Below are 24,320 nucleotides of genomic sequence, written 5' to 3'. Positions count from 1 at the left end.
TAAAGAAGATGTCCGTTCGATCGGAAGCCAACATTCTCCCATATGGTCTAGTGGTTAGGATTCCTGGCTCTCACCCAGGCGGCCCGGGTTCGATTCCCGGTGTGGGAATGTCATGTATTTTATTTGTATTATCGGAATTACAATGTTTTATATATTTCTCTCATTTGCAGGGCATTGTCCTGAACTTTTCTGTGGCTTCCATATGCTGATAATTAACTGGGAACAGCAAACATTCTTATGAAGTGATGCTCATGCATTATTAAGTAAAGAAGATGTCCGTTCGATCGGAAGCCAACATTCTCCCATATGGTCTAGTGGTAAGGTTTCCTGGCTCTCACCCAGCGGCCCGGGTTCGATTCCCGGTGTGGGAATGTCATGTATTTTATTTGTATTATCGGAATTACAATGTTTTATATATTTCTCTCATTTGCAGGGCATTGTCCTGAACATTTCTGTGGCTTCCATATGCTGATAATTAACTGGGAAAAGCAAACATTCTTATGAAGTGATGCTCATGCATTATTAAGTAAAGAAGATGTCCGTTCGATCGGAAGCCAACATTTTCCCATATGGTCTAGTGGTTAGGATTCCTGGCTCTCACCCAGGCGGCCCGGGTTCGATTCCCGGTGTGGGAATGTCATGTATTTTATTTGTATTATCGGAATTACAATGTTTTATATATTTCTCTCATTTGCAGGGCATTGTCCTGAACATTTTTGTGGCTTCCATATGATGATAATTAACTGGGAAAAGCAAACATTCTTATGAAGTGATGCTCATGCATTATTAAGTAAAGAAGATGTCCGTTCGATCGGAAGCCAACATTCTCCCATATGGTCTAGTGGTTAGGTTTCCTGGCTCTCACCCTGCGGCCCGGGTTCGATTCCCGGTGTGGGAATGTCATGTATTTTATTTGTATTATCGGAATTACAATGTTTTATATATTTCTCTCATTTGCAGGGCATTGTCCTGAACATTTCTGTGGCTTCCATATGCTGATAATTAACTGGGAAAAGCAAACATTCTTATGAAGTGATGCTCATGCATTATTAAGTAAAGAAGATGTCCGTTCGATCGGAAGCCAACATTTTCCCATATGGTCTAGTGGTTAGGATTCCTGGCTCTCACCCAGGCGGCCCGGGTTCGATTCCCGGTGTGGGAATGTCATGTATTTTATTTGTATTATCGGAATTACAATGTTTTATATATTTCTCTCATTTGCAGGGCATTGTCCTGAACTTTTCTGTGGCTTCCATATGCTGATAATTAACTGGGAAAAGCAAACATTCTTATGAAGTGATGCTCATGCATTATTAAGTAAAGAAGATGTCCGTTCGATCGGAAGCCAACATTTTCCCATATGGTCTAGTGGTTAGGATTCCTTGCTCTCACCCAGGCGGCCCGGGTTCGATTCCCGGTGTGGGAATGTCATGTATTTTATTTGTATTATCGGAATTACAATGTTTTATATATTTCTCTCATTTGCAGGGCATTGTCCTGAACTTTTCTGTGGCTTCCATATGCTGATAATTAACTGGGAAAAGCAAACATTCTTATGAAGTGATGCTCATGCATTATTAAGTAAAGAAGATGTCCGTTCGATCGGAAGCCAACATTCTCCCATATGGTCTAGTGGTTAGGTTTCCTGGCTCTCACCCAGCGGCCCGGGTTCGATTCCCGGTGTGGGAATGTCATGTATTTTATTTGTATTATCGGAATTACAATGTTTTATATATTTCTCTCATTTGCAGGGCATTGTCCTGAACATTTCTGTGGCTTCCATATGCTGATAATTAACTGGGAAAAGCAAACATTCTTATGAAGTGATGCTCATGCATTATTAAGTAAAGAAGATGTCCGTTCGATCGGAAGCCAACATTCTCCCATATGGTCTAGTGGTTAAGATTCCTGGCTCTCACCCAGGCGGCCCGGGTTCGATTCCCGGTGTGGGAATGTCATGTATTTTATTTGTATTATCGGAATTACAATGTTTTATATATTTCTCTCATTTGCAGGGCATTGTCCTGAACTTTTCTGTGGCTTCCATATGCTGATAATTAACTGGGAAAAGCAAACATTCTTATGAAGTGATGCTCATGCATTATTAAGTAAAGAAGATGTCCGTTCGATCGGAAGCCAACATTCTCCCATATGGTCTAGTGGCCAGGATTCCTGGCTCTCACCCAGCGGCCCGGGTTCGATTCCCGGTGTGGGAATGTCATGTATTTTATTTGTATTATCGGAATTACAATGTTTTATATATTTCTCTCATTTGCAGGGCATTGTCCTGAACATTTCTGTGGCTTCCATATGCTGATAATTAACTGGGAAAAGCAAACATTCTTATGAAGTGATGCTCATGCATTATTAAGTAAAGAAGATGTCCGTTCGATCGGAAGCCAACATTCTCCCATATGGTCTAGTGGTTAGGATTCCTGGCTCTAACCCAGGCGGCCCGGGTTCGATTCCCGGTGTGGGAATGTCATGTATTTTATGTGTATTATCGGAATTACAATGTTTTATATATTTCTCTCATTTGCAGGGCATTGTCCTGAACTTTTCTGTGGCGTCCATATGCTGATAATTAACTGGGAAAAGCCAACATTCTTATGAAGTGATGCTCATGCACTATTAAGTAAAGAAGATGTCCGTTCGTTCGGAAGCCAACATTCTCCCATATGGTCTAGTGGTTAGGATTCGTGGCTCTCACCCAGGCGGCCCGGGTTCGATTCCCGGTGTGGGAATGTCATGTATTTTATTTGTATTATCGGAATTACAATGTTTTATATATTTCTCTCATTTGCAGGGCATTGTCCTGAACTTTTCTGTGGCTTCCATATGCTGATAATTAACTGGGAAAAGCAAACATTCTTATGAAGTGATGCTCATGCATTATTAAGTAAAGAAGATATCCGTTCAATCGGAGGCCAACATTCTCCCATATGGTCTAGTGGTTAGGATTCCTGGCTCTCACCCAGGCGGCCCGGGTTCGATTCCCGGTGTGGGAATGTCATGTATTTTATTTGTATTATCGGAATTACAATGTTTTATATATTTCTCTCATTTGCAGGGCATTGTCCTGAACTTTTCTGTGGCTTCCATATGCTGATAATTAACTGGGAAAAGCAAACATTCTTATGAAGTGATGCTCATGCATTATTAAGTAAAGATGATATCCGTTCGATCGGAAGCCAACATTCTCCCATATGGTCTAGTGGTTAGGATTCCTGGCTCTCACCCAGGCGGCTCGGGTTCGATTCCCGGTGTGGGAATGTCATGTATTTTATTTGTATTATCGGAATTACAATGTTTTATATATTTCTCTCATTTGCAGGGCATTGTCCTGAACATTTCTGTGGCTTCCATATGCTGATAATTAACTGGGAAAAGCAAACATTCTTATGAAGTGATGCTCATGCATTATTAAGTAAAGAAGATGTCCGTTCGATCGGAAGCCAACATTTTCCCATATGGTCTAGTGGTTAGGATTCCTGGCTCTCACCCAGGCGGCCCGGGTTCGATTCCCGGTGTGGGAATGTCATGTATTTTATTTGTATTATCGGAATTACAATGTTTTATATATTTCTCTCATTTGCAGGGCATTGTCCTGAACTTTTCTGTGGCTTCCATATGCTGATAATTAACTGGGAAAAGCAAACATTCTTATGAAGTGATGCTCATGCATTATTAAGTAAAGAAGATGTCCGTTCGATCGGAAGCCAACATTCTCCCATATGGTTTTGTGGTTAGGATTCCTGGCTCTCACCCAGCGGCCCGGGTTCGATTCCCGGTGTGGGAATGTCATGTATTTTATTTGTATTATCGGAATTACAATGTTTTATATATTTCTCTCATTTGCAGGGCATTGTCCTGAACATTTCTGTGGCTTCCATATGCTGATAATTAACTGGGAAAAGCAAACATTCTTATGAAGTGATGCTCATGCATTATTAAGTAAAGAAGATGTCCGTTCGATCGGAAGCCAACATTCTCCCATATGGTCTAGTGGTTAGGATTCCTGGCTCTCACCCAGGCGGCCCGTGTTCGACTCCCGGTGTGGGAATGTCATGTATTTTATTTGTATTATCGGAATTACAATGTTTTATATATTTCTCTCATTTGCAGGGCATTGTCCTGAACTTTTCTGTGGCTTCCATATGCTGATAATTAACTGGGAAAAGCAAACATTCTTATGAAGTGATGCTCATGCATTATTAAGTAAAGAAGATGTCCGTTCGATCGGAAGCCAACATTCTCCCATATGGTCTAGTTGTTAGGTTTCCTGGCTCTCACCCAGCGGCCCGGGTTCGATTCCCGGTGTGGGAACTTCATGTATTTTATTTGTATTATCGGAATTACAATGTTTTATATATTTCTCTCCTTTGCAGGGCATTGTCCTGAACATTTCTGTGGCTTCCATATGCTGATAATAAACTGGGAAAAGCAAACATTCTTATGAAGTGATGCTCATGCATTATTAAGTAAAGAAGATGTCCGTTCGATCGGAAGCCAACATTCTCCAATATGGTCTAGTGGTTAGGATTCCTGGCTCTCACCCAGCGGCCCGGGTTCGATTCCCGGTGTGGGAATGTCATGTATTTTATTTGTATTATCGGAATTACAATGTTTTATATATTTCTTTCATTTGCAGGGCATTATCCTGAACTTTTCTGTGGCTTCCATATGCTGATAATTAACTGGGAAAAGCAAACATTCTTATGCAGTGATGCTCATGCATTATTAAGTAAACAAGATGTCCGTTCGATGTGAAGCCAACATTCTCCCATATGGTCTAGTGGTTAGGATTCCTGGCTCTCACCCAGGCGGCCCGGGTTCGATTCCCGGTGTGGGAATGTCATGTATTTTATTTGTATTATCGGAATTACAATGTTTTATATATTTCTCTCATTTGCAGGGCATTGTCCTGAACTTTTCTGTGGCTTCCATATGCTGATAATTAACTGGGAAAAGCAAACATTCTTATGAAGTGATGCTCATGCATTATTACGTAAAGAAGATGTCCGTTCGATCGGATGCCTACATTCTCCCATATGGTCTAGTGGTTAGGATTCCCGGCTCTCACCCAGCGGCCCGGGTTCGATTCCCGGTGTGGGAATGTCATGTATTTTATTTGTATTATCGGAATTACAATGTTTTATATATTTCTCTCATTTGCAGGGCATTGTCCTGAACATTTCTGTGGCTTCCATATGCTGATAATTAACTGGGAAAAGCAAACATTCTTATGAAGTGATGCTCATGCATTATTAAATAAAGAAGATGTCCGTTCGATCGGAAGCCAACATTCTCCAATATGGTCTAGTGGTTAGGATTCCTGGCTCTCACCCAGCGGCCCGGGTTCGATTCCCGGTGTGGGAATGTCATGTATTTTATTTGTATTATCGGAATTACAATGTTTTATATATTTCTCTCATTTGCAGGGCATTATCCTGAACTTTTCTGTGGCTTCCATATGCTGATAATTAACTGGGAAAAGCAAACATTCTTATGAAGTGATGCTCATGCATTATTAAGTAAAGAAGATGTCCGTTCCATCGGAAGCCAACATTCTCCCATATGGTCTAGTGGTTAGGATTCCTGGCTCTCACCCAGGCGGCTTGGGTTCGATTCCCGGTGTGGGAATGTCGTGTATTTTATTTGTATTATCGGAATTACAATGTTTTATATATTTCTCTCATTTGCAGGGCATTGTCCTGAACTTTTCTGTGGCTTCCATATGCTGATAATTAATTGGGAAAAGCAAACATTCTTATGAAGTGATGCTCATGCATTATTAAGTAAAGAAGATGTCCGTTCGATCGGAAGCCAACATTCTCCCATATGGTCTAGTGGTTCGGTTTCCTGGCTCTAACCCAGCGGCCCGGGTTCGATTCCCGGTGTGGGAATGTCATGTATTTTATTTGTATTATCGGAATTACAATGTTTTATATATTTCTCTCATTTGCAGGGCATTGTCCTGAACATTTCTGTGGCTTCCATATGCTGATAATTAACTGGGAAAAGCAAACATTCTTATGAAGTGATGCTCATGCATTATTAAGTAAAGAAGATGTCCGTTCGATCGGAAGCCAACATTTTCCTATATGGTCCATTGGTTAGGATTCCTGACTCTCACCCAGGCGGCCCGGGTTCGATTCCCGGTGTGGGAATGTCATGTATTTTATTTGTATTATCGGAATTACAATGTTTTATATATTTCTCTCATTTGCAGGGCATTGTCCTGAACTTTTCTGTGGCTTCCATATGCTGATAATTAACTGGGAAAAGCAAACATTCTTATGAAGTGATGCTCATGCATTATTAAGTAAAGAAGATGTCCGTTCGATCGGAAGCCAACATTCTCCCATATGGTCTAGTGGTTAGGATTCCTGGCTCTCACCCAGGCGGCCCGGGTTCGATTCCCGGTGTGGGCATGTCATGTATTTTATTTGTATTATCGGAATTACAATGTTTTATATATTTCTCTCATTTGCAGGGCATTGTCCTGAACTTTTCTGTGGCTTCCATATGCTGATAATTAACTGGGAAAAGCCAACATTCTTATGAAGTGATGCTCATGCACTATTAAGTAAAGAAGATGTCCGTTCGATCGGAAGCCAACATTCTCCCATATGGTCTAGTGGTTAGGATTCCTGGCTCTCACCCAGGCGGCCCGGGTTCGATTCCCGGTGTGGGCATGTCATGTATTTTATTTGTATTATCGGAATTACAATGTTTTATATATTTCTCTCATTTGCAGGGCATTGTCCTGAACTTTTCTGTGGCTTCCATATGCTGATAATTATCTGGGAAAAGCAAACATTCTTATGAAGTGATGCTCATGCATTATTAAGTAAAGAAGATGTCCGTTCGATCGGAAGCCAACATTCTCCCATATGGTCTAGTGGTTCGGTTTCCTGGCTCTAACCCAGCGGCCCGGGTTAGATTCCCGGTGTGGGAATGTCATGTATTTTATTTGTATTATCGGAATTACAATGTTTTATATATTTCTCTCATTTGCAGGGCATTGTCCTGAACATTTCTGTGGCTTCCATATGCTGATAATTAACTGGGAAAAGCAAACATTCTTATGAAGTGATGCTCATGCATTATTAAGTAAAGAAGATGTCCGTTCGATCGGAAGCCAACATTTTCCCATATGGTCTAGTGGTTAGGATTCCTGGCTCTCACCCAGGCGGCCCGGGTTCGATTCCCGGTGTGGGAATGTCATGTATTTTATGTGTATTATCGGAATTACAATGTTTTATATATTTCTCTCATTTGCAGGGCATTGTCCTGAACTTTTCTGTGGCTTCCATATGCTGATAATTAACTGGGAAAAGCCAACATTCTTATGAAGTGATGCTCATGCACTATTAAGTAAAGAAGATGTCCGTTCGATCGGAAGCCAACATTCTCCCATATGGTCTAGTGGTTAGGATTCCTGGCTCTCACCCAGGCGGCCCGGGTTCGATTCCCGGTGTGGGAATGTCATGTATTTTATTTGTATTATCGGAATTACAATGTTTTATATATTTCTCTCATTTGCAGGGCATTGTCCTGAACTTTTCTGTGGCTTCCATATGCTGATAATTAACTGGGAAAAGCAAACACTCTTATGAAGTGATGCTCATGCATTATTAAGTAAAGAAGATATCCGTTCAATCGGAGGCCAACATTCTCCCATATGGTCTAGTGGTTAGGATTCCTGGCTCTCACCCAGGCGGCCCGGGTTCGATTCCCGGTGTGGGAATGTCATGTATTTTATTTGTATTATCGGAATTACAATGTTTTATATATTTCTCTCATTTGCAGGGCATTGTCCTGAACTTTTCTGTGGCTTCCATATGCTGATAATTAACTGGGAAAAGCAAACATTCTTATGAAGTGATGCTCATGCATTATTAAGTAAAGAAGATATCCGTTCGATCGGAAGCCAACATTCTCCCATATGGTCTAGTGGTTAGGATTCCTGGCTCTCACCCAGGCGGCCCGGGTTCGATTCCCGGTGTGGGAATGTCATGTATTTTATTTGTATTATCGGAATTACAATGTTTTATATATTTCTCTCATTTGCAGGGCATTGTCCTGAACATTTCTGTGGCTTCCATATGCTGATAATTAACTGGGAAAAGCAAACATTCTTATGAAGTGATGCTCATGCATTATTAAGTAAAGAAGATGTCCGTTCGATCGGAAGCCAACATTTTCCCATATGGTCTAGTGGTTAGGATTCCTGGCTCTCACCCAGGCGGCCCGGGTTCGATTCCCGGTGTGGGAATGTCATGTATTTTATTTGTATTATCGGAATTACAATGTTTTATATATTTCTCTCATTTGCAGGGCATTGTCCTGAACTTTTCTGTGGCTTCCATATGCTGATAATTAACTGGGAAAAGCAAACATTCTTATGAAGTGATGCTCATGCATTATTAAGTAAAGAAGATGTCCGTTCGATCGGAAGCCAACATTCTCCCATATGGTTTTGTGGTTAGGATTCCTGGCTCTCACCCAGCGGCCCGGGTTCGATTCCCGGTGTGGGAATGTCATGTATTTTATTTGTATTATCGGAATTACAATGTTTTATATATTTCTCTCATTTGCAGGGCATTGTCCTGAACATTTCTGTGGCTTCCATATGCTGATAATTAACTGGGAAAAGCAAACATTCTTATGAAGTGATGCTCATGCATTATTAAGTAAAGAAGATGTCCGTTCGATCGGAAGCCAACATTCTCCCATATGGTCTAGTGGTTAGGATTCCTGGCTCTCACCCAGGCGGCCCGGGTTCGACTCCCGGTGTGGGAATGTCATGTATTTTATTTGTATTATCGGAATTACAATGTTTTATATATTTCTCTCATTTGCAGGGCATTGTCCTGAACTTTTCTGTGGCTTCCATATGCTGATAATTAACTGGGAAAAGCAAACATTCTTATGAAGTGATGCTCATGCATTATTAAGTAAAGAAGATGTCCGTTCGATCGGAAGCCAACATTCTCCCATATGGTCTAGTTGTTAGGTTTCCTGGCTCTCACCCAGCGGCCCGGGTTCGATTCCCGGTGTGAGAACTTCATGTATTTTATTTGTATTATCGGAATTACAATGTTTTATATATTTCTCTCCTTTGCAGGGCATTGTCCTGAACTTTTCTGTGGCTTCCATATGCTGATAATAAACTGGGAAAAGCAAACATTCTTATGAAGTTATGCTCATGCATTATTAAGTAAAGAAGATATCCGTTCGATCGGAAGCCAACATTCTCCCATATGGTCTAGTGGTTAGGATTCCTGGCTCTCACCCAGGCGGCCCGGGTTCGATTCCCGGTGTGGGAATGTCATGTATTTTATTTGTATTATCGGAATTACAATGTTTCATATATTTCTCTCATTTGCAGAGTATTGTCCTGAACTTTTCTGTGGCTTCCATATGCTGATAATTCACTGGGAAAAACAAACATTCTTATGAAGTGATGCTCATGCATTATTAAGTAAAGAAGATGTCCGTTCGATCGGAAGCCAACATTCTCCAATATGGTCTAGTGGTTAGGATTCCTGGCTCTCACCCAGCGGCCCGGGTTCGATTCCCGGTGTGGGAATGTCATGTATTTTATTTGTATTATCGGAATTACAATGTTTTATATATTTCTTTCATTTGCAGGGCATTATCCTGAACTTTTCTGTGGCTTCCATATGCTGATAATTAACTGGGAAAAGCAAACATTCTTATGCAGTGATGCTCATGCATTATTAAGTAAACAAGATGTCCGTTCGATGTGAAGCCAACATTCTCCCATATGGTCTAGTGGTTAGGATTCCTGGCTCTCACCCAGGCGGCCCGGGTTCGATTCCCGGTGTGGGAATGTCATGTATTTTATTTGTATTATCGGAATTACAATGTTTTATATATTTCTCTCATTTGCAGGGCATTGTCCTGAACTTTTCTGTGGCTTCCATATGCTGATAATTAACTGGGAAAAGCAAACATTCTTATGAAGTGATGCTCATGCATTATTACGTAAAGAAGATGTCCGTTCGATCGGATGCCTACATTCTCCCATATGGTCTAGTGGTTAGGATTCCCGGCTCTCACCCAGCGGCCCGGGTTCGATTCCCGGTGTGGGAATGTCATGTATTTTATTTGTATTATCGGAATTACAATGTTTTATATATTTCTCTCATTTGAACGGCATTGTCCTGAACATTTCTGTGGCTTCCATATGCTGATAATTAACTGGGAAAAGCAAACATTCTTATGAAGTGATGCTCATGCATTATTAAATAAAGAAGATGTCCGTTCGATCGGAAGCCAACATTCTCCAATATGGTCTAGTGGTTAGGATTCCTGGCTCTCACCCAGCGGCCCGGGTTCGATTCCCGGTGTGGTAATGTCATGTATTTTATTTGTATTATCGGAATTACAATGTTTTATATATTTCTTTCATTTGCAGCGCATTATCCTGAACTTTTCTGTGGCTTCCATATGCTGATAATTAACTGGGAAAACAAACATTCTTATGAAGTGATGCTCATGCATTATTAAGTAAAGATGATGTCCGTTCGGTGTGAAGCCAACATTCTCCCATATGGTCTAGTGGTTAGGATTCCTGGCTCTCACCCAGGCGGCCCGGGTTCGATTCCCGGTGTGGGAATGTCATGTATTTTATTTGTATTATTTAAATTACAATGTTTTATATATTTCTCTCATTTGCAGGGCATTGTCCTGAACTTTTCTGTGGCTTCCATATGCTGATAATTAACTGGGAAAAGCAAACATTCTTATGAAGTGATGCTCATGCATTATTACGTAAAGAAGATGTCCGTTCGGTCGGATGCCCACATTCTCCCATATGGTCTAGTGGTTAGGATTCCTGGCTCTCACCCAGCGGCCCGGGTTCGATTCCCGGTGTGGGAATGTCATGTATTTTATTTGTATTATCGGAATTACAATGTTTTATATATTTCTCTCATTTGCAGGGCATTATCCTGAACATTTCTGTGGCTTCCATATGCTGATAATTAACTGGGAAAAGCAAACATTCTTATGAAGTGATGCTCATGCATTATTAATTAAAGAAGATGTCCGTTCGATCGGAAACCAATATTTTCCCATATGGTCTAGTGGTTAGGATTCCTGGCTCTCACCCAGGCGGCCCGGGTTCGATTCCCGGTGTGGGAATGTCATGTATTTTATTTGTATTATCGGAATTACAATGTGTTATATATTTCTCTCATTTGCAGGGCATTGTCCTGAACTTGTCTGTGGCTTCCATATGCTGATAATTAACTGGGGAAAGCAAACATTCTTATGAAGTGATGCTCATGCATTATTAAGTAAAGAAGATGTCCGTTCGATCGGAAGCCAACATTCTCCCATATGGTCTAGTGGTTAGGATTCCTGGCTCTCACCCAGGCGGCCCGGGTTCGATTCCCGGTGTGGGAATGTCATGTATTTTATTTGTATTATCGGAATTACAATGTTTTATATATTTCTCTCATTTGCACGGCATTGTCCTGAACTTTTCTGTGGCTTCCATATGCTGATAATTAACTGGGAAAAGCAAACATTCTTATGAAGTGATGCTCATGCATTATTACGTAAAGAAGATGTCCGTTCGATCGGAAGCCAACATTCTCCCATATGGTCTAGTGGTTAGGATTCCTGGCTCTCACCCAGGCGGCCCGGGTTCGATTCCCGGTGTGGGAATGTCATGTATTTTATTTGTATTATCGGAATTACAATGTTTTATATATTTCTCTCATTTGCAGGGCATTGTCCTGAACTGTTCTGTGGCTTCCATATGCTGATAATTAACTGGGAAAAGCAAACATTCTTATGAAGTGATGCTCATGCATTATTAAGTAAAGAAGATATCCGTTCAATCGGAGGCCAACATTCTCCCATTTGGTCTAGTGGTTAGGATTCCTGGCTCTCACCCAGGCGGCCCGGGTTCGATTCCCGGTGTGGGAATGTCATGTATTTTATTTGTATTATCGGAATTACAATGTTTTATATATTTCTCTCATTTGCAGGGCATTGTCCTGAACTTTTCTGTGGCTTCCATATGCTGATAATTAACTGGGAAAAGCAAACATTCTTATGAAGTGATGCTCATGCATTATTAAGTAAAGAAGATATCCGTTCGATCGGAAGCCAACATTCTCCCATATGGTCTAGTGGTTAGGATTCCTGGCTCTCACCCAGGCGGCCCGGGTTCGATTCCCGGTGTGGGAATGTCATGTATTTTATTTGTATTATCGGAATTACAATGTTTTATATATTTCTCTCATTTGCAGGGCATTGTCCTGAACATTTCTGTGGCTTCCATATGCTGATAATTAACTGGGAAAAGCAAACATTCTTATGAAGTGATGCTCATGCATTATTAAGTAAAGAAGATGTCCGTTCGATCGGAAACCAACATTCTCCCATATGGTCTAGTGGTTAGGATTCCTGGCTCTCACCCAGGCGGCCCGGGTTCGATTCCCGGTGTGGGAATGTCATGTATTTTATTTGTATTATCGGAATTACAATGTTTTATATATTTCTCTCATTTGCAGGGCATTGTCCTGAACTGTTCTGTGGCTTCCATATGCTGATAATTAACTGGGAAAAGCAAACATTCTTATGAAGTGATGCTCATGCATTATTAAGTAAAGAAGATATCCGTTCAATCGGAGGCCAACATTCTCCCATATGGTCTAGTGGTTAGGATTCCTGGCTCTCACCCAGCGGCCCGGGTTCGATTCCCGGTGTGGGAATGTCATGTATTTTATTTGTATTATCGGAATTACAATGTTTTATATATTTCTCTCATTTGCAGGGCATTGTCCTGAACATTTCTGTGGCTTCCATATGCTGATAATTAACTGGGAAAAGCAAACATTCTTATGAAGTGATGCTCATGCATTATTAAGTAAAGAAGATGTCCGTTCGATCGGAAGCCAACATTCTCCCATATGGTCTAGTGGTTAGGATTCCTGGCTCTCACCCAGGTTGCCCGGGTTCGATTCCCGGTGTGGGAATGTCATGTATTTTATTTGTATTATCGGAATTACAATGTTTTATATATTTCTCTCATTTGCAGGGCATTGTCCTGAACTTTTCTGTGGCTTCCATATGCTGATAATTAACTGGGAAAAGCAAACATTCTTATGAAGTGATGCTCATGCATTATTACGTAAAGAAGATATCCGTTCGATCGGATGCCCACATTCTCCCATATGGTCTAGTGGTTAGGATTCCTGGCTCTCACCCAGGCGGCCCGGGTTCGATTCACGGTGTGGGAATGTCATGTATTTTATTTGTATTATCGGAATTACAATGTTTTATATATTTCTCTCATTTGCAGGGCATTGTCCTGAACATTTCTGTGGCTTCCATATGCTGATAATTAACTGGGAAAAGCAAACATTCTTATGAAGTGATGCTCATGCATTATTAAGTAAAGAAGATGTCCGTTCGATGTGAAGCCAACATTCTCCCATATGGTCTAGTGGTTAGGATTCCTGGCTCTAACCCAGGCGATTCTCGGTGTGGGAATGTCATGTATTTTATTTGTATTATCGGAATTACAATGTTTTATATATTTCTCTCATTTGCAGGGCATTGTCCTGAACTTTTCTGTGGCTTCCATATGGTGATAATTAACTGGGAAAAGCAAACATTCTTATGAAGTGATGCTTATGCATTATTATGTAAAGAAGATGTCCGTTCGATCGGAAGCCAACATTCTCCCATATGGTCTAGTGGTTAGGATTCCTAGCTCTCACCCAGGCGGCCCGGGTTCGATTCCCGGTGTGGGAATGTCATGTATTTTATTTGTATTATCGGAATTACTATGTTTTATATATTTCTCTCCTTTGCAGGGCATTGTCCTTTACTTTTCTGTTGCTTCCATATGCTGATAATTAACTGGGAAAAACAAACATTCTTATGAATTGATGCTCATGCATTATTAAGAAAAGAAGATGTCCGTTCGATCGGAAGCCAACATTCTCCCATATGGTCTAGTGGTTAGGATTCCTGGCTCTCACCCAGGACGCCCGGGTTCGATTCCCGGTGTGGGAATGTCATGTATTTTATTTGTATTATCGGAATTACAATGTTTCATATATTTCTCTCATTTGCAGGGCATTGTCCTGAACTTTTCTGTGGCTTCCATATGCTGATAATTAACTGGGAAAAACAAACATTTTTATGAAGTGATGCACATGCATTATTAAGTAAAGAAGATGTCCGTTCGATTGGAAGCCAACATTCTCCAATATGGTCTAGTGGTTAGGATTCCTGGCTCTCACCCAGCGGCCCGGGTTCGATTCCCGGTGTGGGTATGTCATGTATTTTATTTGTATTATCGGAATTACAATGTTTTATATATTTCTCTCATTTGCAGGGCATTATCCTGAACTTTTCTGTGGCTTCCATATGCTGATAATTAACTGGGAAAAGCAAACGTTCTTATGAAGTGATGCTCATGCACTATTAAGTAAAGAAGATGTCCGTTCGATCGGAAGCCAACATTCTCCCATATGGTCTAGTGGTTAGGATTCCTGGCTCTCACCCCGGCGGTCCGGGTTCGATTCCCGGTGTGGGAATGTCATGTATTTTATTTGTATTATCGGAATTACAATGTTTTATATATTTCTCTCATTTGCAGGGCATTGTCCTGAACTTTTCTGTGGCTTCCATATGCTGATAATTAACTGGGAAAAGCAAACATTCTTATGAAGTGATGCTCATGCATTATTAAGTAAAGAAGATGTCCGTTCGATCGGAAGTCAACATTTTCCCATATGGTCTAGTGGTTAGGATTCCTGGCTCTCGCCCAGGCGGCCCGGGTTCGATTCCCGGTGTGGGAATGTGATGTATTTTATGTGTATTATCGGAATTACAATGTTTTATATATTTCTCTCATTTGCAGGGCATTGTCCTGAACTTTTCTGTGGCTTCCATATGCTGATAATTAACTGGGAAAAGCAAACATTCTTATGAAGTGATGCTCATGCATTATTAAGAACAGAAGATGTCCGTTCGATCGGAAGCCAACATTCTCCCATATGGTCTAGTGGTTAGGATTCCTGGCTCTCACCCAGGCGGCCCGGGTTCGATTCCCGGTGTGGGAATGTCATGTATTTTATTTGTATTATCGGAATTACAATGTTTCATATATTTCTCCCATTTGCAGGGCATTGTCCTGAACTTTTCTGTGGCTTCCATATGCTGATAATTAACTGGGAAAAGCAAACATTCTTATGGAGTGATGCTCATGCATTATTAAGAACAGAAAATGTCCGTTCGATCGGAAGCCAACATTCTCCCATATGGTCTAGTGGTTAGGATTCCTAGCTCTCACCCAGGCGGCCCGGGTTCGATTCCCGGTGTGGGAATGTCATGTATTTTATTTCTATTATCGGAATTACAATGTTTTATATATTTCTCTCATTTGCAGGGCATTGTCCTGAACGTTTCTGTGGCTTCCATATGCTGATAATTAACTGGGAAAACCAAACATTCTTATGAAGTGATGCTCATGCATTATTAAGAAAAGAAGATGTCCGTTCGATCGGAAGCCAACATTCTCCCATATGGTCTAGTGGTTAGGATTCCTGACTCTCACCCAGGCGGCCCGGGTTCGATTCCCGGTGTGGAAATGTCATGTATTTTATTTGTATTTTCGGAATTACAATGTTTTATATATTTCTCTCATTTGCAGGGCATTGTCCTGAACGTTTCTGTGGCTTCCATATGCAGATGATTAACTGGGAAAAGCAAACATTCTTATGTAGTGATGCTCATGCATTATTAAGTAAGGAAGATGTCCGTTCGATCGGAAGCCAACATTCTCCAATATGGTCTAGTGGTTAGGATTCCTGGCTCTCACCCAGGCGGCCCGGGTTCGATTCCCGGTGTGGGAATGTCATGTATTTTATTTGTATTATCGGAATTACAATGTTTCATATATTTTTCTCATTTGCAGGGTATTGTGCTGAACTTTTCTGTGGCTTCCATATGCTGATAATTAACTGGGAAAAACAAACATTCTTATGAAGTGATGCTCATGCATTATTAAGTAAAGAAGATGTCCGTTCGATCGGAAGCCAACATTCTCCCATATGGTGTAGTGGTTAGGATTCCTGGCTCTCACCCAGGCGGCCCGGGTTCGATTCCCGGTGTGGGAATGTCATGTATTTTATTTGTATTATCGGAATTACAATGTTTCATATATTTCTCTCATTTGCAGGGTATTGTGCTGAACTTTTCTGTGGCTTCCATATGCTGATAATTAACTGGGAAAAGCAAACATTCTTATGAAGTGATGCTCATGCATTATTAAGTAAAGAAGATGTCCGTTCGATCGGAAGCCAACATTCTCCCATATGGTCTAGTGGTTAGGATTCATGGCTCTCACCCAGGCGGCCCGGGTTCGATTCCCGGTGTGGGAATGTCATGTATTTTATTTGTATTATCGGAATTACAATGTTTCATATATTTCTCTCATTTGCAGGGCATTGTCCTGAACTTTTCTGTGGCTTCCATATGCTGATAATAAACTGGGAAAAGCAAACATGCTTATGAAGTGATGCTCATGCATTATTAAGTAAAGAAGATGTCCGTTCGATCGGAAGCCAACATTCTCCCATATTGTGTAGTGGTTAGAGTTCCTAGCTCTCACTCAGGCGGCCCGGGTTCGATTCCCGGTGTGGGAATGTCATGTATTTTATTTGTATTATCGGAATTACAATGTTTTATATATTTCTCTCATTTGCAGGGCATTGTCCTGAACTTTTCTGTGGCTTCCATATGCTGATAATTAACTGGGAAAAGCAAACATGCTTATGAAGTGATGCTCATGCATTATTAAGTAAAGAAGATGTCCGTTCGATCGGAAGCCAACATTCTCCCATATGGTCTAGTGGTTAGGATTCCTGACTCTCACCCAGGCGGCCCGGGTTCGATTCCCGGTGTGGGAATGTCATGTATTTTATTTGTATTATCGGAATTACAATGTTTTATATATTTCTCTCATTTGCAGGGCATTGTCCTGAACTTTTCTGTGGCTTCCATATGCTGATAATAACTGGGAAAAGCAAACATTCTTATGAAGTGATGCTCATGCATTATTAAGCAAAGAAGATATCCGTTCGATCGGAAGCCAACATTCTCCCATATGGTCTAGTGGTTAGGATTCCTGGCTCTCACCCAGGCGGCCCGGGTTCGATTCCCGGTGTGGGAATGTCATGTATTTTATTTGTATTATCGGAATTACAATGTTTTATATATTTCTCTCATTTGCAGGGCATTGTCCTGAACGTTTCTGTGGCTTCCATATGCTGATAATTAACTGGGAAAACCAAACATTCTTATGAAGTGATGCTCATGCATTATTAAGTAAAGAAGATGTCCGTTCGATCGGAAGCCAACATTCTCCCATATGGTCTAGTGGTTAGGATTCCTGGCTCTCACCCAGGCGGCCCGGGTTCGATTCCCGGTGTGGGAGTGTCACGTATTTTATTTGTATTATCGGAATTACAATGTTTTATATATTTCTCTCATTTGCAGGGCATTGTCCTGAACGTCTCTGTGGCTTCCATATGCTGATAATTAACTGGGAAAAGCAAACATTCTTATGAAGTGATGCTCATGCATTATTAAGGAAAGAAGATGTCCGTTCGATGTGAAGCCAACATTCTCCCATATGGTCTAGTGGTTAGGATTCCTGGCTCTCACCCAGGCGGCCACGGTTCGATTCCCGGTGTGGGAATGTCATGTATTGTATTTGTATTATCGGAATTACAATGTTTTATATATTTCTCTCATTTGCAGGGCATTGTCCTGAACTTTTCTGTGGCTTCCATATGCTGATAATTAACTGGGAAAAGCAAACATTCTTATGAAGTTATGCTCATGCATTATTAAGTAAAGAAGATGTCCGTTCGATCGGAAGCCAACATTCTCCCATATGGTCTAGTGGTTAGGATTCCTGGCTCTCACCCAGCGGCCCGGGTTCGTTCCTGGTGTGGGAATGTCATGTATTTTATTTGTATTATCGGAATTACAATTTTTTCTATATTTCTCTCATTTGCAGGGCATTGTCCTGAACTTTTCTGTGGCTTCCATATGCTGATAATTAACTGGGAAAAGCAAACATTCTTATGAAGTGATGCTCATGCATTATTAAGTAAAGAAGATGTCCGTTCGATCGGAAGCCAACATTTTCCCATATGGTCTAGTGGTTAGGATTCCTGGCTCTCACCCAGGCGGCCCGGGTTCGATTCCCGGTGTGGGAATGTCATGTATTTTATTTGTCTTATCGGAATTACAATGTTTTATATATTTCTCTCATTTGCAGGGCATTGTCCTGAACTTTTCTGTGGCTTCCATATGCTGATAATTAACTGGGAAAAGCAAACATTCTTATGAAGTGATGCTCATGCATTATTAAGTAAACAAGATGTCCGTTCGATCGGAAGCAAACATTCTCCCATATAGTCTAGTGGTTAGGATTCCTGGCTCTCACTCAGGCGGCACGGGTTTGATTCCCGGATTTTGAATATCAAGTATTTTATTTGTATTATCCGAATTACAATGTTTTCTATATTTCTCTCATTTGCACGGCAATGTCCTGAACTTTTTTGTGACTTTCATATGCTGATAATTAACTGGGAAAAGCAAACATTCTTATGAAGTGATGCTCATGCATTATTAAGTAAAGAAGATGTCCGTTTGATCGGAAGCCAACCTTCTCCCATATGGTCTTGTGTTTAGGATTCCTAGCTCTCACCCAGGCGGCCCGGGTTCGATTCCCGGTGTGGGAATGTCATGTTTTTTATTTGTATTATCGGAATTACAATGTTTTATATATTTCTCTCATTTGCAGGGCATTGTCCTGAACTTTTCTGTGGCTTCCATATGCTGATAATTAACTGGGAAAAGCAAACATTCTTATTAAGTGATGCTCATGCATTATTAAGTAAAGAAGATGTCCGTTTGATCGGAAGCCAACATTCTCCAATATGGTCTAGTGTTTAGGATTCCTGGCTCTCACCCAGGCGGCCCGGGTTCGATTCCCGGTGTGGGAGTGTCACGTATTTTATTTGTATTATCGGAATTACAATGTTTTATATATTTCTCTCATTTGCAGGGCATTGTCCTGAACGTCTCTGTGGCTTCCATATGCTGATAATTAACTGGGAAAAGAAAACATTCTTATGAAGTGATGCTCATGCATTATTAAGGAAAGAAGATGTCCGTTCGATGTGAAGCCAACATTCTCCTATATGGTCTAGTGGTTAGGATTCCTGGCTCTCACCCAGGCGGCCACGGTTCGATTCCCGGTGTGGGAATGTCATGTATTTTATTTGTATTATCGGAATTACAATGTTTTATATATTTCTCTCATTTGCAGGGCATTGTCCTGAACTTTTCTGTGGCTTCCATATGCTGATAATTAACTGGGAAAAGCAAACATTCTTATGAAGTGATGCTCATGCATTATTAAGTAAAGAAGATGTCCGTTCGATCGGAAGCCAACATTCTCCCATATGGTCTAGTGGTTAGGATTCCTGGCTCTCACCCAGCGGCCCGGGTTCGATTCCCGGTGTGGGAATGTTATGTATTTTTTTTGTATTATCGGAATTACAATGTTTTATATATTTCTCTCATTTGCAGGGCATTGTCCTGAACTTTTCTGTGGCTTCCATATGCTGATAATTAACTGGGAAAAGCAAACATTCTTATGAAGTGATGCTCATGCATTATTAAGTAAAGAAGATGTCCGTTCGATCGGAAGCCAACATTCTCCCATATGGTCTAGTGGTTAGGATTCCTTGCTCTCACCCAGGCGGCCCGGGTTCGATTCCCGGTGTGGGAATGTCATGTATTTTATTTGTATTATCGGAATTACAATGTTTTATATATTTCTCTCATTTGCAGGGCATTGTCCTGAACTTTTCTGTGGCTTCCATATGCTGATAATTAACTGGGAAAAGCAAACATTCTTATGAAGTGATGCTCATGCATTATTAAGTAAAGAAGATGTCCGTTCGATCGGAAGCCAACATTTTCCCATATAGTCTAGTGGTTAGGATTCCTGGCTCTCACTCAGGCGGCACGGGTTCGATTCCCGGATTTTGAATATCAAGTATTTTATTTGTATTATCGGAATTACAATGTTTTCTATATTTCTCTCATTTGCAGGGCAATGTCCTGAACTTTTTTGTGACTTTCATATGCTGATAATTAACTGGGAAAACAAACATTCTTATGAAGTGATGCTCATGCATTATTAAGTAAAGATGATGTCCGTTCGATGTGAAGCCAACATTCTCCCATATGGTCTAGTGGTTAGGATTCCTGGCTCTCACCCAGGCGGCCCGGGTTCGATTCCCGGTGTGGGAATGTCATGTATTTTATTTGTATTACCGGAATTACAATGTTTTCTATATTTCTCTCATTGGCAGGGCAATGTCCTGAAACTTTTTGTGGCTTCCATATGCTTATAATTAACTGGGAAAAGCAAACATTCTTATGAAGTGATGCTCATGCATTATTAAGTAAAGAAGATGTCCGTTCGATCGGAAGCAAACATTCTCCCATATCGTCTAGTGGTTAGGATTCCTGGCTCTCACCCAGGCGGCCCGGGTTCGATTTCCTATGTGGGAATGTCATGTATTTTGTTTGTATTATCGGAATTACAATGTTTTCTATATTTCTCGCATTTTCAGGGCATTGTCCTGAACTTTTTTGTGACTTCCATATGCTGATAATTAACTGGGAAAAGCAAACATTCTTATGAAGTGATGCTCATGCATTATTAAGTAAAGAAGATGTCCGTTCGATCGGAAGCCAACATTCTCCCATATGGTCTAGTGTTTAGGATTCCTGGCTCTCACCCAGGCGGCCCGGGTTCGAATCCCGGTGTGGGAATGTCATGTATTTTATTTGTATTATCGGAATTACAATGTTTTCTATATTTCTCTAATTTGCAGGGCAATGTCCTGAACTGTTTTGTGACTTCCATATGCTGATAATTAACTGGGAAAAGCAAACATTCTTATGAAGTGATGCTCATCCATTATTAAGTAAAGAAGATGTCCGTTCGAACGGAAGCCAACATTCTCCCATATGATCTAGTGGTTAGGATTCCTGGCTCTCACCCAGGCGGCCCGGGTTCGATTCCCGGTATGGGAATGTCGTGTATTTTATTTGTATTATCGGAATTATAATGTTTTCTATATTTCTCTCATTTGCAGGGCAATGTCCTGAACATTGTTGTTGCTCCCATATGCTGATAATTAACTGGGAAAAGCAAACATTCTTATGAAGTGATGCTCATGCATTATTAAGTAAAGAAGATGTCCGTTCGATCGGAAGCCAACATTCTCCCATATGGTCTTGTGGTTAATATTCCTGGCTCTCACCCAGGCGGCCCGGGTTCGATTCCCGGTGTGGGAATGTCATGTATTTTATGTGTATTATCGGAATTACAATGTTTTCTATATTTCTCTTATTTGCAGGGCAATGTCCTGAACTTTTTTGTGACTTCCATATGCTGATAATTAACTGGGAAAAGCAAACATTCTTATGAAGTGATGCTCATGAATTATTAAGTAAAGAAGATGTCCGTTCGATCGGAAGCCAACATTCTCCCATATGGTCTAGTGGTTAGGATTCCTGGCTCTCACCCAGGCGGCCCGGGTTCGATTCCCGGTGTGGAAATGTCATGTATTTTATTTGTATTATCGGAATTACAATGTTTTCTATATATCTCTCATTTGCAGGGCAATGTCCTGCATTTTATTTTTTTTGACTTCCATATGCTGATAATTAACTGGGAAAAGCAAACATTCTTATGAAGTGATGCTCATGCATTATTAAGTAAAAAAGATGTCCGTTCGATCGGAAGCCGTCATTCTCCCATATGGTCTAGTGGTTAGGATTCCTGGCTCTCACCCAGGCGGCCCGGGTTCGATTTCCGGTGTGGGAATGTCATGTATTTTATTTGGATCATCGGAATTACAATGTTTTCTATATTTCTCTCATTTGCAGGGCAATGTCCTCAACTTTTTTGTGACTTCCATATGCTGATAATTAACTGGGAAAAGCAAACATTCTTATGAAGTGATGCTCATGCATTATTAAGTAAAGAAGATGTCCGTTCGATCGGAAGCCAACATTCTCCCATATGGTCTAGTGGTTAGGATTCCTGGCTCTCACCCAGACGGCCCAGGTTCGATTCCCGGTGTGGGAATGTCATGTATTTTATTTGTGTTATCGGAATTACAATGTTTGTTATATTTCTCTCATTTGCAGGGCAATGTCCTGAACTTTTTTGTGACTTCCATATGCTGATAATTAACTGGGAACAGCAAACATTCGTGGTTAGGATTCCTGGCTCTAACCCAGGCGGCCCAGGTTCGATTCCCGGTGTGGGAATGTCATGTATTTTATTTGTAGTATCGGAATTACAATGTTTTATATATTTCTCTCATTTGCAGGGCATTGTCCTGAACTTTTCTGTGGCTTCCATATGCTGATAATTAACTGGGAAAAGCAAACATTCTTATGAAGTGATGCTCATGCATTATTAAGTAAAGAAGATGTCCGTTCGAACGGAAGCCGTCATTCTCCCATATGGTCTAGTGGTTAGGATTCCTGGCTCTCACCCAGGCGGCCCGGGTTCGATTTCCGGTGTGGGAATGTCATGTATTTTATTTGTATCATCGGAATTACAATGTTTTCTGTATTTCTCTCATTTGCAGGGCAATGTCCTGAACTTTTTTGTGACTTCCATATGCTGATAATTAACTGGGAAAAGCAAACATTCTTATGAAGTGATGCTCATGCATTATTAAGTAAAGAAGATGTCCGTTCGATCGGAAGCCAACATTCTCCCATATGGTCTAGTGGTTAGGATTCCTGGCTCTAACCCAGGCGGCCCGGGTTCGATTCCCGGTGTAGGAAGGTAATGTATTTTATTTGTATTATCGGAATTACAATGTTTTATATATTTCTCTCATTATCAGGGCATTGTCCTGAATTTTCTGTTGCTTCCATATGCTGATAATTAACTGGGAAAAGCAAACATTCTTATGAAGTGATGCTCATTCATTATTAAGTAAAGAAGATGTCCGTTCGATCGGAAGCCAACATTGTCCCATATGGTCTAGTGGTTTGGATACCTGGCTCTCACCCAGGAAGCCCGGGTTAAATTCCCGGTGTGGGATTGTCATTTATTTTATTTGTATTATCGGAATTACAATGTTGTCTATATTTCTCTCATTTGCAGGGCATTGTCCTGAACTTTTCTGTGGCTTCCATATGCTGATAATTAACTGGGAAAAGCAAACATTCTTATGAAGTGATACTCATGCATTATTAAGTAAAGAAGATGTCCGTTCGATCGGAAGCCAACATTCTCCAATATGGTCTAGTGGTTAGGATTACTTGCTCTCACCCAGGCGGCCCGGGTTCGATTCCCGGTGTGGGAATGTCATGTATTTTATTGGTATTATCGGAATTACAATGTTTTATATATTTCTCTCATTTGCAGGGCATTGTCCTGAACTTTTCTGTGGCTCCATATGCTGATAATTAACTGGGAAAAGCAAACATTCTTATGAAGTGATGCTCATGCATTATTAAGTAAACAAGATGTCCGTTCGATCGGAAGCAAACATTCTCCCATATGGTCTAGTAGTTAGGATTACTGGCTCTTATCCAGGCGGCCCGGGTTCGATTCCCGGTGTGGGAATGTCAAGTATTTTATTTGTATTATCGGAATTACAATGTTTTCTATATTTCTCTCATTTGCAGGGTATTGTCCTGAACTTTTCTGTGGCTTCCATATGCTGATAATTAACTGGGAAAAGCAAACATTATTATGAAGTGATGCTCATGCATTATTAAGTAAAGAAGATGTCCGTTCGATCGGAAGCCAACATTCTCCCATATGGTCTAGTGGTTAGGATTCCTGGCTCTCACCCAGGCGGCCCGGGTTCGATTCCCGGTGTGGGAATGTCATGTATTTTTTTTTGTATTATCGGAATTACAATGTTTTATATATTTCTCTCATTTGCAGGGCATTGTCCTGAACTTTTCTGTGGCTTCCATATGCTGATAATTAACTGGGAAAAGCAAACATTCTTATGAAGTGATGCTCATGCATTATTAAGTAAAGAAAATGTCCGTTCGATCGGAAGCCAACATTCTCCCATATGGTCTAGTGTTTAGGATTCCTGGCTCTCACCCAGGCGGCCCGGGTTCGATTCCCGGTGTGGGAATGTCATGTATTTTATTTGTATTATCGGAATTACAAT

At 40.8% G+C, this 24,320-nt stretch overlaps 73 non-coding genes across 73 annotated transcripts; all 73 read left to right on the top strand.

The window, feature by feature from the left end:
* Positions 1 to 36: 36 nt before the first annotated feature.
* Trnae-cuc (transfer RNA glutamic acid (anticodon CUC)) lies at positions 37 to 108 on the top strand. Its single transcript has one exon. It is a non-coding gene; the product is annotated as a tRNA-Glu (tRNA).
* Positions 109 to 300: 192 nt separating this feature from the next.
* Positions 301 to 371, top strand: Trnae-cuc (transfer RNA glutamic acid (anticodon CUC)). Its single transcript has one exon. It is a non-coding gene; the product is annotated as a tRNA-Glu (tRNA).
* Positions 372 to 563: 192 nt separating this feature from the next.
* Positions 564 to 635, top strand: Trnae-cuc (transfer RNA glutamic acid (anticodon CUC)). The gene has a single exon. It is a non-coding gene; the product is annotated as a tRNA-Glu (tRNA).
* Positions 636 to 1,090: 455 nt separating this feature from the next.
* On the top strand, positions 1,091 to 1,162 carry Trnae-cuc (transfer RNA glutamic acid (anticodon CUC)). The gene has a single exon. It is a non-coding gene; the product is annotated as a tRNA-Glu (tRNA).
* A 192-nt stretch (positions 1,163 to 1,354) lies between these two features.
* On the top strand, positions 1,355 to 1,426 carry Trnae-cuc (transfer RNA glutamic acid (anticodon CUC)). The gene has a single exon. It is a non-coding gene; the product is annotated as a tRNA-Glu (tRNA).
* A 192-nt stretch (positions 1,427 to 1,618) lies between these two features.
* Positions 1,619 to 1,689, top strand: Trnae-cuc (transfer RNA glutamic acid (anticodon CUC)). The gene has a single exon. It is a non-coding gene; the product is annotated as a tRNA-Glu (tRNA).
* A 192-nt stretch (positions 1,690 to 1,881) lies between these two features.
* On the top strand, positions 1,882 to 1,953 carry Trnae-cuc (transfer RNA glutamic acid (anticodon CUC)). The gene has a single exon. It is a non-coding gene; the product is annotated as a tRNA-Glu (tRNA).
* Positions 1,954 to 2,145: 192 nt separating this feature from the next.
* On the top strand, positions 2,146 to 2,216 carry Trnae-cuc (transfer RNA glutamic acid (anticodon CUC)). The gene has a single exon. It is a non-coding gene; the product is annotated as a tRNA-Glu (tRNA).
* A 456-nt stretch (positions 2,217 to 2,672) lies between these two features.
* On the top strand, positions 2,673 to 2,744 carry Trnae-cuc (transfer RNA glutamic acid (anticodon CUC)). Its single transcript has one exon. It is a non-coding gene; the product is annotated as a tRNA-Glu (tRNA).
* A 192-nt stretch (positions 2,745 to 2,936) lies between these two features.
* Positions 2,937 to 3,008, top strand: Trnae-cuc (transfer RNA glutamic acid (anticodon CUC)). The gene has a single exon. It is a non-coding gene; the product is annotated as a tRNA-Glu (tRNA).
* Positions 3,009 to 3,200: 192 nt separating this feature from the next.
* Positions 3,201 to 3,272, top strand: Trnae-cuc (transfer RNA glutamic acid (anticodon CUC)). Its single transcript has one exon. It is a non-coding gene; the product is annotated as a tRNA-Glu (tRNA).
* A 192-nt stretch (positions 3,273 to 3,464) lies between these two features.
* Positions 3,465 to 3,536, top strand: Trnae-cuc (transfer RNA glutamic acid (anticodon CUC)). Its single transcript has one exon. It is a non-coding gene; the product is annotated as a tRNA-Glu (tRNA).
* A 455-nt stretch (positions 3,537 to 3,991) lies between these two features.
* Positions 3,992 to 4,063, top strand: Trnae-cuc (transfer RNA glutamic acid (anticodon CUC)). The gene has a single exon. It is a non-coding gene; the product is annotated as a tRNA-Glu (tRNA).
* Positions 4,064 to 4,518: 455 nt separating this feature from the next.
* On the top strand, positions 4,519 to 4,589 carry Trnae-cuc (transfer RNA glutamic acid (anticodon CUC)). The gene has a single exon. It is a non-coding gene; the product is annotated as a tRNA-Glu (tRNA).
* A 192-nt stretch (positions 4,590 to 4,781) lies between these two features.
* Trnae-cuc (transfer RNA glutamic acid (anticodon CUC)) lies at positions 4,782 to 4,853 on the top strand. The gene has a single exon. It is a non-coding gene; the product is annotated as a tRNA-Glu (tRNA).
* A 192-nt stretch (positions 4,854 to 5,045) lies between these two features.
* On the top strand, positions 5,046 to 5,116 carry Trnae-cuc (transfer RNA glutamic acid (anticodon CUC)). Its single transcript has one exon. It is a non-coding gene; the product is annotated as a tRNA-Glu (tRNA).
* A 192-nt stretch (positions 5,117 to 5,308) lies between these two features.
* On the top strand, positions 5,309 to 5,379 carry Trnae-cuc (transfer RNA glutamic acid (anticodon CUC)). Its single transcript has one exon. It is a non-coding gene; the product is annotated as a tRNA-Glu (tRNA).
* Positions 5,380 to 5,571: 192 nt separating this feature from the next.
* Trnae-cuc (transfer RNA glutamic acid (anticodon CUC)) lies at positions 5,572 to 5,643 on the top strand. The gene has a single exon. It is a non-coding gene; the product is annotated as a tRNA-Glu (tRNA).
* A 455-nt stretch (positions 5,644 to 6,098) lies between these two features.
* Trnae-cuc (transfer RNA glutamic acid (anticodon CUC)) lies at positions 6,099 to 6,170 on the top strand. The gene has a single exon. It is a non-coding gene; the product is annotated as a tRNA-Glu (tRNA).
* A 192-nt stretch (positions 6,171 to 6,362) lies between these two features.
* On the top strand, positions 6,363 to 6,434 carry Trnae-cuc (transfer RNA glutamic acid (anticodon CUC)). The gene has a single exon. It is a non-coding gene; the product is annotated as a tRNA-Glu (tRNA).
* Positions 6,435 to 6,626: 192 nt separating this feature from the next.
* On the top strand, positions 6,627 to 6,698 carry Trnae-cuc (transfer RNA glutamic acid (anticodon CUC)). Its single transcript has one exon. It is a non-coding gene; the product is annotated as a tRNA-Glu (tRNA).
* Positions 6,699 to 7,153: 455 nt separating this feature from the next.
* Positions 7,154 to 7,225, top strand: Trnae-cuc (transfer RNA glutamic acid (anticodon CUC)). The gene has a single exon. It is a non-coding gene; the product is annotated as a tRNA-Glu (tRNA).
* Positions 7,226 to 7,417: 192 nt separating this feature from the next.
* Positions 7,418 to 7,489, top strand: Trnae-cuc (transfer RNA glutamic acid (anticodon CUC)). The gene has a single exon. It is a non-coding gene; the product is annotated as a tRNA-Glu (tRNA).
* Positions 7,490 to 7,681: 192 nt separating this feature from the next.
* Positions 7,682 to 7,753, top strand: Trnae-cuc (transfer RNA glutamic acid (anticodon CUC)). Its single transcript has one exon. It is a non-coding gene; the product is annotated as a tRNA-Glu (tRNA).
* Positions 7,754 to 7,945: 192 nt separating this feature from the next.
* Positions 7,946 to 8,017, top strand: Trnae-cuc (transfer RNA glutamic acid (anticodon CUC)). Its single transcript has one exon. It is a non-coding gene; the product is annotated as a tRNA-Glu (tRNA).
* Positions 8,018 to 8,209: 192 nt separating this feature from the next.
* On the top strand, positions 8,210 to 8,281 carry Trnae-cuc (transfer RNA glutamic acid (anticodon CUC)). The gene has a single exon. It is a non-coding gene; the product is annotated as a tRNA-Glu (tRNA).
* Positions 8,282 to 8,736: 455 nt separating this feature from the next.
* Trnae-cuc (transfer RNA glutamic acid (anticodon CUC)) lies at positions 8,737 to 8,808 on the top strand. Its single transcript has one exon. It is a non-coding gene; the product is annotated as a tRNA-Glu (tRNA).
* Positions 8,809 to 9,263: 455 nt separating this feature from the next.
* Positions 9,264 to 9,335, top strand: Trnae-cuc (transfer RNA glutamic acid (anticodon CUC)). The gene has a single exon. It is a non-coding gene; the product is annotated as a tRNA-Glu (tRNA).
* A 192-nt stretch (positions 9,336 to 9,527) lies between these two features.
* On the top strand, positions 9,528 to 9,598 carry Trnae-cuc (transfer RNA glutamic acid (anticodon CUC)). Its single transcript has one exon. It is a non-coding gene; the product is annotated as a tRNA-Glu (tRNA).
* Positions 9,599 to 9,790: 192 nt separating this feature from the next.
* On the top strand, positions 9,791 to 9,862 carry Trnae-cuc (transfer RNA glutamic acid (anticodon CUC)). The gene has a single exon. It is a non-coding gene; the product is annotated as a tRNA-Glu (tRNA).
* A 192-nt stretch (positions 9,863 to 10,054) lies between these two features.
* On the top strand, positions 10,055 to 10,125 carry Trnae-cuc (transfer RNA glutamic acid (anticodon CUC)). The gene has a single exon. It is a non-coding gene; the product is annotated as a tRNA-Glu (tRNA).
* Positions 10,126 to 10,579: 454 nt separating this feature from the next.
* Trnae-cuc (transfer RNA glutamic acid (anticodon CUC)) lies at positions 10,580 to 10,651 on the top strand. The gene has a single exon. It is a non-coding gene; the product is annotated as a tRNA-Glu (tRNA).
* Positions 10,652 to 10,843: 192 nt separating this feature from the next.
* On the top strand, positions 10,844 to 10,914 carry Trnae-cuc (transfer RNA glutamic acid (anticodon CUC)). Its single transcript has one exon. It is a non-coding gene; the product is annotated as a tRNA-Glu (tRNA).
* Positions 10,915 to 11,106: 192 nt separating this feature from the next.
* Positions 11,107 to 11,178, top strand: Trnae-cuc (transfer RNA glutamic acid (anticodon CUC)). Its single transcript has one exon. It is a non-coding gene; the product is annotated as a tRNA-Glu (tRNA).
* A 192-nt stretch (positions 11,179 to 11,370) lies between these two features.
* Trnae-cuc (transfer RNA glutamic acid (anticodon CUC)) lies at positions 11,371 to 11,442 on the top strand. Its single transcript has one exon. It is a non-coding gene; the product is annotated as a tRNA-Glu (tRNA).
* A 192-nt stretch (positions 11,443 to 11,634) lies between these two features.
* Positions 11,635 to 11,706, top strand: Trnae-cuc (transfer RNA glutamic acid (anticodon CUC)). The gene has a single exon. It is a non-coding gene; the product is annotated as a tRNA-Glu (tRNA).
* Positions 11,707 to 11,898: 192 nt separating this feature from the next.
* Positions 11,899 to 11,970, top strand: Trnae-cuc (transfer RNA glutamic acid (anticodon CUC)). Its single transcript has one exon. It is a non-coding gene; the product is annotated as a tRNA-Glu (tRNA).
* A 192-nt stretch (positions 11,971 to 12,162) lies between these two features.
* Positions 12,163 to 12,234, top strand: Trnae-cuc (transfer RNA glutamic acid (anticodon CUC)). The gene has a single exon. It is a non-coding gene; the product is annotated as a tRNA-Glu (tRNA).
* Positions 12,235 to 12,426: 192 nt separating this feature from the next.
* Positions 12,427 to 12,498, top strand: Trnae-cuc (transfer RNA glutamic acid (anticodon CUC)). Its single transcript has one exon. It is a non-coding gene; the product is annotated as a tRNA-Glu (tRNA).
* A 192-nt stretch (positions 12,499 to 12,690) lies between these two features.
* Trnae-cuc (transfer RNA glutamic acid (anticodon CUC)) lies at positions 12,691 to 12,761 on the top strand. The gene has a single exon. It is a non-coding gene; the product is annotated as a tRNA-Glu (tRNA).
* Positions 12,762 to 12,953: 192 nt separating this feature from the next.
* Positions 12,954 to 13,025, top strand: Trnae-cuc (transfer RNA glutamic acid (anticodon CUC)). Its single transcript has one exon. It is a non-coding gene; the product is annotated as a tRNA-Glu (tRNA).
* A 192-nt stretch (positions 13,026 to 13,217) lies between these two features.
* Trnae-cuc (transfer RNA glutamic acid (anticodon CUC)) lies at positions 13,218 to 13,289 on the top strand. Its single transcript has one exon. It is a non-coding gene; the product is annotated as a tRNA-Glu (tRNA).
* A 445-nt stretch (positions 13,290 to 13,734) lies between these two features.
* On the top strand, positions 13,735 to 13,806 carry Trnae-cuc (transfer RNA glutamic acid (anticodon CUC)). The gene has a single exon. It is a non-coding gene; the product is annotated as a tRNA-Glu (tRNA).
* Positions 13,807 to 13,998: 192 nt separating this feature from the next.
* Trnae-cuc (transfer RNA glutamic acid (anticodon CUC)) lies at positions 13,999 to 14,070 on the top strand. Its single transcript has one exon. It is a non-coding gene; the product is annotated as a tRNA-Glu (tRNA).
* A 455-nt stretch (positions 14,071 to 14,525) lies between these two features.
* Positions 14,526 to 14,597, top strand: Trnae-cuc (transfer RNA glutamic acid (anticodon CUC)). Its single transcript has one exon. It is a non-coding gene; the product is annotated as a tRNA-Glu (tRNA).
* A 192-nt stretch (positions 14,598 to 14,789) lies between these two features.
* Positions 14,790 to 14,861, top strand: Trnae-cuc (transfer RNA glutamic acid (anticodon CUC)). Its single transcript has one exon. It is a non-coding gene; the product is annotated as a tRNA-Glu (tRNA).
* A 192-nt stretch (positions 14,862 to 15,053) lies between these two features.
* Trnae-cuc (transfer RNA glutamic acid (anticodon CUC)) lies at positions 15,054 to 15,125 on the top strand. Its single transcript has one exon. It is a non-coding gene; the product is annotated as a tRNA-Glu (tRNA).
* A 192-nt stretch (positions 15,126 to 15,317) lies between these two features.
* On the top strand, positions 15,318 to 15,389 carry Trnae-cuc (transfer RNA glutamic acid (anticodon CUC)). Its single transcript has one exon. It is a non-coding gene; the product is annotated as a tRNA-Glu (tRNA).
* Positions 15,390 to 15,581: 192 nt separating this feature from the next.
* Positions 15,582 to 15,653, top strand: Trnae-cuc (transfer RNA glutamic acid (anticodon CUC)). The gene has a single exon. It is a non-coding gene; the product is annotated as a tRNA-Glu (tRNA).
* Positions 15,654 to 15,845: 192 nt separating this feature from the next.
* Trnae-cuc (transfer RNA glutamic acid (anticodon CUC)) lies at positions 15,846 to 15,917 on the top strand. Its single transcript has one exon. It is a non-coding gene; the product is annotated as a tRNA-Glu (tRNA).
* Positions 15,918 to 16,109: 192 nt separating this feature from the next.
* Positions 16,110 to 16,181, top strand: Trnae-cuc (transfer RNA glutamic acid (anticodon CUC)). The gene has a single exon. It is a non-coding gene; the product is annotated as a tRNA-Glu (tRNA).
* Positions 16,182 to 16,373: 192 nt separating this feature from the next.
* Trnae-cuc (transfer RNA glutamic acid (anticodon CUC)) lies at positions 16,374 to 16,445 on the top strand. Its single transcript has one exon. It is a non-coding gene; the product is annotated as a tRNA-Glu (tRNA).
* Positions 16,446 to 16,901: 456 nt separating this feature from the next.
* Positions 16,902 to 16,973, top strand: Trnae-cuc (transfer RNA glutamic acid (anticodon CUC)). Its single transcript has one exon. It is a non-coding gene; the product is annotated as a tRNA-Glu (tRNA).
* Positions 16,974 to 17,164: 191 nt separating this feature from the next.
* Trnae-cuc (transfer RNA glutamic acid (anticodon CUC)) lies at positions 17,165 to 17,236 on the top strand. Its single transcript has one exon. It is a non-coding gene; the product is annotated as a tRNA-Glu (tRNA).
* Positions 17,237 to 17,428: 192 nt separating this feature from the next.
* Trnae-cuc (transfer RNA glutamic acid (anticodon CUC)) lies at positions 17,429 to 17,500 on the top strand. Its single transcript has one exon. It is a non-coding gene; the product is annotated as a tRNA-Glu (tRNA).
* A 192-nt stretch (positions 17,501 to 17,692) lies between these two features.
* Positions 17,693 to 17,764, top strand: Trnae-cuc (transfer RNA glutamic acid (anticodon CUC)). The gene has a single exon. It is a non-coding gene; the product is annotated as a tRNA-Glu (tRNA).
* A 454-nt stretch (positions 17,765 to 18,218) lies between these two features.
* Trnae-cuc (transfer RNA glutamic acid (anticodon CUC)) lies at positions 18,219 to 18,290 on the top strand. The gene has a single exon. It is a non-coding gene; the product is annotated as a tRNA-Glu (tRNA).
* A 720-nt stretch (positions 18,291 to 19,010) lies between these two features.
* Trnae-cuc (transfer RNA glutamic acid (anticodon CUC)) lies at positions 19,011 to 19,082 on the top strand. The gene has a single exon. It is a non-coding gene; the product is annotated as a tRNA-Glu (tRNA).
* Positions 19,083 to 19,274: 192 nt separating this feature from the next.
* Positions 19,275 to 19,346, top strand: Trnae-cuc (transfer RNA glutamic acid (anticodon CUC)). The gene has a single exon. It is a non-coding gene; the product is annotated as a tRNA-Glu (tRNA).
* A 192-nt stretch (positions 19,347 to 19,538) lies between these two features.
* Positions 19,539 to 19,609, top strand: Trnae-cuc (transfer RNA glutamic acid (anticodon CUC)). Its single transcript has one exon. It is a non-coding gene; the product is annotated as a tRNA-Glu (tRNA).
* Positions 19,610 to 19,801: 192 nt separating this feature from the next.
* Positions 19,802 to 19,873, top strand: Trnae-cuc (transfer RNA glutamic acid (anticodon CUC)). Its single transcript has one exon. It is a non-coding gene; the product is annotated as a tRNA-Glu (tRNA).
* Positions 19,874 to 20,328: 455 nt separating this feature from the next.
* Trnae-cuc (transfer RNA glutamic acid (anticodon CUC)) lies at positions 20,329 to 20,400 on the top strand. Its single transcript has one exon. It is a non-coding gene; the product is annotated as a tRNA-Glu (tRNA).
* A 456-nt stretch (positions 20,401 to 20,856) lies between these two features.
* Positions 20,857 to 20,928, top strand: Trnae-cuc (transfer RNA glutamic acid (anticodon CUC)). Its single transcript has one exon. It is a non-coding gene; the product is annotated as a tRNA-Glu (tRNA).
* A 192-nt stretch (positions 20,929 to 21,120) lies between these two features.
* Trnae-cuc (transfer RNA glutamic acid (anticodon CUC)) lies at positions 21,121 to 21,192 on the top strand. Its single transcript has one exon. It is a non-coding gene; the product is annotated as a tRNA-Glu (tRNA).
* Positions 21,193 to 21,384: 192 nt separating this feature from the next.
* Trnae-cuc (transfer RNA glutamic acid (anticodon CUC)) lies at positions 21,385 to 21,456 on the top strand. Its single transcript has one exon. It is a non-coding gene; the product is annotated as a tRNA-Glu (tRNA).
* Positions 21,457 to 21,648: 192 nt separating this feature from the next.
* Positions 21,649 to 21,720, top strand: Trnae-cuc (transfer RNA glutamic acid (anticodon CUC)). The gene has a single exon. It is a non-coding gene; the product is annotated as a tRNA-Glu (tRNA).
* A 196-nt stretch (positions 21,721 to 21,916) lies between these two features.
* Positions 21,917 to 21,988, top strand: Trnae-cuc (transfer RNA glutamic acid (anticodon CUC)). Its single transcript has one exon. It is a non-coding gene; the product is annotated as a tRNA-Glu (tRNA).
* Positions 21,989 to 22,180: 192 nt separating this feature from the next.
* On the top strand, positions 22,181 to 22,252 carry Trnae-cuc (transfer RNA glutamic acid (anticodon CUC)). The gene has a single exon. It is a non-coding gene; the product is annotated as a tRNA-Glu (tRNA).
* Positions 22,253 to 22,629: 377 nt separating this feature from the next.
* Trnae-cuc (transfer RNA glutamic acid (anticodon CUC)) lies at positions 22,630 to 22,701 on the top strand. Its single transcript has one exon. It is a non-coding gene; the product is annotated as a tRNA-Glu (tRNA).
* A 455-nt stretch (positions 22,702 to 23,156) lies between these two features.
* Trnae-cuc (transfer RNA glutamic acid (anticodon CUC)) lies at positions 23,157 to 23,228 on the top strand. Its single transcript has one exon. It is a non-coding gene; the product is annotated as a tRNA-Glu (tRNA).
* A 455-nt stretch (positions 23,229 to 23,683) lies between these two features.
* Positions 23,684 to 23,755, top strand: Trnak-cuu (transfer RNA lysine (anticodon CUU)). Its single transcript has one exon. It is a non-coding gene; the product is annotated as a tRNA-Lys (tRNA).
* A 192-nt stretch (positions 23,756 to 23,947) lies between these two features.
* On the top strand, positions 23,948 to 24,019 carry Trnae-cuc (transfer RNA glutamic acid (anticodon CUC)). The gene has a single exon. It is a non-coding gene; the product is annotated as a tRNA-Glu (tRNA).
* Positions 24,020 to 24,212: 193 nt separating this feature from the next.
* Trnae-cuc (transfer RNA glutamic acid (anticodon CUC)) lies at positions 24,213 to 24,284 on the top strand. The gene has a single exon. It is a non-coding gene; the product is annotated as a tRNA-Glu (tRNA).
* Positions 24,285 to 24,320: the final 36 nt, after the last annotated feature.

The sequence above is a fragment of the Euprymna scolopes genome, chromosome 28, assembly GCF_053919585.1.
Source record: "Euprymna scolopes isolate OS-2025 chromosome 28, ASM5391958v1, whole genome shotgun sequence".
Taxonomy (NCBI): domain Eukaryota; kingdom Metazoa; phylum Mollusca; class Cephalopoda; order Sepiida; family Sepiolidae; genus Euprymna; species Euprymna scolopes.
This window is presented reverse-complemented; position numbering and strand designations above follow the sequence as displayed.